We start from the raw sequence: 6,171 nt of genomic DNA on the forward strand, positions 1-6,171 counted from the left end.
CTCTGTCTCTGTCTGTCTCTGTCTCTGTCTCTGTCTCTGTCCCTGTCTCTCCTGTCTCTCTCTCTCTCTCTCTCTCTCTCTCTCTCTCTCTCTCTTTCTCTCTCTGTCTTGTGGTCTCCAGACAGCTGCCATTGTCTCATTGTCTTCTCTTTTCTTCTTCCAACCTCTTCTAACCCTGTGACTGTGTAACCTTGTAACTTCCTGACAATGACCTTCTTACCCTGGCGTTCTGACCATCTGATCTCACTTAACTATCTGACTTCCCTTTTCACCTCCCCAGTCCCTTACAGCACAGTTTATACAGAAATCATGTAGGGTGGTGATACAGAGGCGGAGTTGAACATTAACAAATCAAAGAGAAGTAAGGCCAGGAGATCTCCAGGAGATCAACTCAAGGACAAAATCTCATCTAAGGAGATTACTCCAGATTACCAGGAGATCCACTCAAAGGCAGGATTCCATCCAGGGTATGTGGCTTTCTTTCCTCAGCTAGTAATCCACTTAAATAGTCATAGTAAATTTACTTCTAGTAATATTTCTAGCAATGTCATTTTGTATGATCACAGTAAGATATATCAAGCTTCAAGTTTGGTTCCTGGGGACATCTCACTATATATTCCAGACTACAATCCTCAGGCCAGGTTAGTCTTCCTAACCCCAGCAGGGTCCTTATTCAGTTACCTCTTTTGGGTCATGACAGAGTTTTTGCATGACCGTGCTCTTAACTTATAGTTAAGTATTATGGCATTTGGCCTGGCCCATTTTGATGCCAGGATAGCTCACAGCTTGCCCTGGATCCATCAGTTCCTCATCGGGATTCTGCTCTTGGAGTGCTAGGAACTAAGGGCAACTGAGGCTTAAGTCAAGTAAATACGAATGCCCAGGAGTAAATATTATTTTGGAGTCAATTAACTCCCATGTTACATAGCATAGCATCAATTGTCTTCCTGTGTCTATACAAAAAGGACATTGCTAAATAAACCATACTGTAGGATGACATTGCTGTGTCCTTTCCCCCTTGCCACAAGGAGTTTAGGTTTATCCCGTCACACCCATCAAGGTGCTCCCAAGACACTCCCATTCCTTTGTTTACCTGTAACTACTTCTCTGTGCTCTCTTCCCCAAACAGTTAATCAGCTTTTCCCCCTAATCAGACTCTGTTAATTTGTAAGGTCAGATCTTTCTAGGATACTGACCTTATATTGTAAGTTAATATTGCCTTTCTCCTCTCCTTGTGTCTTTTGAATAGTTTACTTTAAAGAAATGTCCCTTTTGTATAGACACAAGAAGACAATATTATGCTTTTGTAACTTGGGTTCTAATTGGCTTGGAATATTATTCGTTCCCGGGCTTCTGCTTTCTCGACTGAAGCCTCAGTTGCCCTCAGTTCCTAGCACCCTAAAAGCTGGCTCCCGACGAGGGACAGGATGGACCCAGGGCAAGCGGTGAGTTATGTGCTACCCTGGCATCGAGATGGGCCTGGCCAAAGTGCCTAATTCTTTTTTTTTTTATCTTAACCTTTTATTTAAAAAGAAATCTTTTCAACTCCAACAGCAGAATCAATATCAAAACTTGGTGAATCTTCTCGACATTCTGCCCATCCTGATCCTGATGGCTCCAGGCAGCCTCCATTTGGCCCCAAGACCATAACCTCTAATATTTCTCCTTCATCTGGTACAAGCTTTAGAACGAAGTGATAACTTCATACCTCTTAGGACTGATCCGGGCATTGATTAGAAGCATGAAGAAAAACAGTGGAGACCATCATACTTGGGTATCAAATATCAGTTCTAACATATATTTTAACATCACTACAATCTGGTATTTACTCAAGAGAAATAAAAATAAATGTTTATTAAACACTTGTATTTAAATTTTGTAACTGAGAGAAAAAATGCTTTTTTACTGGTAAATAATAACAGAATATCCACAATGGCACACTACTAAGCAATAACAAAAAAAAATTAACAATGTGGATGGATTTCAATTATATCACGCTAAACAGAGAAGCCCAACCCGAACTGCTAGTTACTATTGTAATTCCGTTTGTATGACTTTTTTTTATTTTTAATTAGTGAATCACCATGAGGGTACAGTTACAGATTTATACATTATTGTGCTCATGTTTCCCCCATACAAAGTTCGAGAACCCATCCCTTCACCAGTGCCCATTCTCCACCACCAGTAAACCCAGCGTCCCTCCCACCCTCCCCAGTCCCGTCTCCCCCCACCCCACACTGCCACTATGGCAAGGTATTCCCTTTCGTTCTCTCTCTCTGATTAGGTGTTGTGGTTTGCAATAAAGGTGTCGAGCGGCCATTGTATTCAGTCTCTAGTCTACATTCGAGTGCCTAATTTTTAACTATAAGTTAAGATCTTGATCATAGAATTGTTTATTACTAATGCTTTTCAAGTCTGATGTGAGAATATTTGCCTCTTCCCCAGTACCAGAAATAAACTAGATTTAGTTGTGGAAACTTTATAAGTGTATATGTTCTGCCTTGGTCTGTGATTACTCTTATGCCATGGGCATGCAGAGCATGAGAGAGTCTTCAGAAATTCATTTATTCTTTTTTAATTTTATTAGTGAATCACCGTGAGGTACAGTTACAGACTTACAAACTTTTGTACTTGCGTTTCAGTCATACAATGATAAAGTACCCATCCCTCCACCAGTGGAAAACCCATCATTCTCCACCACCAATGATCCCAGTATCTCTCCCACCACTCCCACCCCAACCCCCCCCCCCTCCACCCCGACTCTGTGGCAGGGCATTCCCTTTTGTTCTCTCTCTCATTTTGGGTGTTGTGGTTTGCAATAGAGGTTATGGGGACCTCATTTTATGCTCCCTTTCGGGAGAAGCAGCCATGAGTTCTGGACGGTGGCCAGTGAGATTATCTGGCACCGTCAGGAGGTGGCTTATAGGCATGACCTCCCCTATATTATATTTCATATAATATAACTTATCAACAGCAGCAAAGTAAGGCTATGTATCCAGTCAGAATAAGCATCTCAGTCAAAACGTACTTCCCAGCAACAGCTCTCTTCTGCAGGCCCATATGTGAATGCACTCTTGTGTGGAGGATTACTTGTGTGCAGAGTCTCAGAACCAGGGATCCCCAAATCGGCATGAAACAGGGGCTTCTTATATCATGCTCACCATGTAGACATATTCTTGCTACAAATCAGATCACCGAAGAGTTCACCCAAATTTTACAAAGTCTAGGTGAGAACCTTGTCATTGATAAATGTGAGTATAATCAAGAAACAAAATAGTTTCTATTTTGAATATCTAGAACTCACAGCTTCTGCTAGGCTAACCTCTTCTTGCTTGTTCTGAGCTTGAGCATGGATATGCACTCAGTATTTCCAGCTCCTCTTTTAGCCTGGACAGAAAAGGAGAGAGCAATAGAGCCAGGAGCAGCATCTGAGCATTGCCTGGTGTGGGCTAAAAAGCAACCAAAAAAAAATTAAAAAGATAGATGGAGATGTGTGCAGTCCTAGCATGGAATATGATCACATGCATGCATGTTCTCTCCTTTAGAACAGTATTTACCTATTATTCCACATTAATGAGATTCACCTATGTACCTAGAGTAGACATTCTTCTATTCACTATCTGTCATACTGACCCAATTAAATGTATTCTATAGTGCTTTTGTGAAATTTTGTATGCATAAACTCAAATTTAATGAGACTGGGAGGCAAAAAGAGGTTTTCCATTCATTCGTGATCAGCAAACTAAAGAGCCCAAGTGACATTGTTCCCTGACTGCAGAGGGAGGCAGGATATACTATGAACCCATAAAAGCCCTTCTGAAGGCTCTGTAAAGAGGTGTTGTCTCTGGGATCTCAGCAACAAGTAGAACTGACCATTTTCCTCAGATCTCACAGAGACAACAGTGATGCTGGGTTGGGGTGGTGGGAACATCTTCTTTGATGCCTTATTAACAGTGACATCAGGAACATCTTAAAGCCCTACCCTTTATTTTGCTCCTTTTTTCTTTGTCCCACTTTAGTTTGCTGTTATTATTATGTTCCCCTTTTAAATAGTTCATACCTCTAAGAGTGATCCCTGAGCACCGTGCCAGAATTAAGCACTGAACATACACTCCACCTCAAACAATAAAATAAGATATTTTGGAGGACAAGTTTGTTTTTCGTTATACAACCAACTTCGTTGGCATATGTGCAAAGATTAAATTGCAGTTTTCCAGTATGGACGATTCTCAAAAAACTAGAGGTTGAGCTCCCATTTGACCCAGCAATACCACTGCTGGGAATATATCCCAGAAAAGCCAAAAAGTATAGTCGAAGTGACATATGCACTTATATGTTCACCGCGGCACTGTTTACAATAGCCTGAATCTGGAAAAAACCCGAGTGCCCTACAACAGATGACTGGTTGAAGAAACTCTGGTACATCTATACAATGGAATACTATGCTGCTGTTAGAAAAAATGAGGTCATGACGTTTGCATATAAGTGGATCAACATGGAAAGTATCATGCTAAGTGAAATGAGTCAGAAAGAGAGAGACAGACATAGAAAGATTGCACTCATCTGTGGAATATAGAATAATAGACTATAAGACTAACGCCCAAGAATAGTAGAAATAAGTACCAGGAGATTGTTTCCATGGCTTGGAGGCTGGTCTCTCATTCTGGGTAACTCAGGGAAGGGACCACCAAGTAAAATGTGGTTGGAGGTCATGTGGGGGAAGGGTGATTCGGGCCGAATACAGACTAGAGACTGAACACAATGGCCACTCAACACCTTTATTGCAAACCACAACACCTAATCAGAGAGAGAGAACAAAAGGGAATTCCCTGCCATAGTGGCAGGGTGGGGTGGGGGGAGACGGGACTGGGGAGGGGGGGAGGGATGTTGGGTTTACGGGTGGTGGAGAATGGGCACTGGTGAAGGGATGGGTTATTGAACTTTGTATGGGGGAAGCATGAGCACAAAGATGTATGGATCTGTAACTGTACCCTCACGATGACTCTCTAATTAAAAATAAACTAATAAAAAAAATTGCAGTTTTCACCTCCATGTACTTTTCGGTTTTTGTTACCTTTTGCTTAAGAAATGCTTTATTGTGATATATTAATGATCTAAAAATCACCACTCTGTAGGGGGGAAGTTAGGTAACTAAGCAGAGGCCAGACCTCTGAGTGATTCATTCTAGGCACTGGACAGAGATAACTGAGTCATAAATCATAAAGCTTATAAGAACAGAAGAGCCAGACTGACTGGTTACTTGGGCAGGGATGGGACAGGGCCACAAAAATAATCAGTAAACACAAAGATTCCTAGCAATAAGGGCTCCTCTAAATCCCATGACCTACCCATTTACCTGGATGTACTGTTGCTGTGCAACTAATTTGAAAACCCATTCTCTTGCCTGTTTCTCTTCTGTTCCACCCTTTTTCTGGGGGACCAGGGGAATAAAACTATATAAAGTGCTCTGTACTCATACTGTCCACCGATAGCTTTGTTACCTGACCTGGCCAGTCATAGTAAATACAATTTCCTTGCTTTTTTTTTTGCCTTAAGATCTTAGTGTAATTGATTAAGCCAACTCTGTTACATGTTAAAATGGCATAATATATAATCTAGCTCTAACAACTTGCTGGATATATAATCTATGCCCACATATCTATGATATACATATATATCACATATAATCATATCTATGCTCACAAATCATTCTGTGGCAAGACCTATCATTTCAGATTAAATGACAGGAACACTATTCCACCAGCAGGTTGCTAGTAAGTTCTAGTTTATCTCATTTTTCCATTGCTCACAACACTGATGACATCTAAGAGACAGAAATATTGGTATCTGCCCTGAACAAGAGAGACAGCTTGACACCTGGCACTTACCAGCACATTCAGAGATGGCACTGCCCAGCACATACAGATGACAGTACAAAGTACACATGCAGATGGCACTGCCCAGCCAATATAAATATCAGTGCCCAGCACATACAAACAGATGTGAGTGCTTAGTACACAGATGGCACTGCCCAGCACAAACTGATTGCAATGCCCAACACTTGCACTAGAGGCCACTGCCCAGCACATGACACAGAGGGTTGTGATTTCCTACCATACAATCCAGCCTTGGGGCCAGGAGTCACAGGAGAAGGACTCTCTGGCTTTTCAG

The sequence above is a fragment of the Sorex araneus genome, chromosome 11 (genome assembly GCF_027595985.1).
Source record: "Sorex araneus isolate mSorAra2 chromosome 11, mSorAra2.pri, whole genome shotgun sequence".
NCBI lineage: Eukaryota > Metazoa > Chordata > Mammalia > Eulipotyphla > Soricidae > Sorex > Sorex araneus.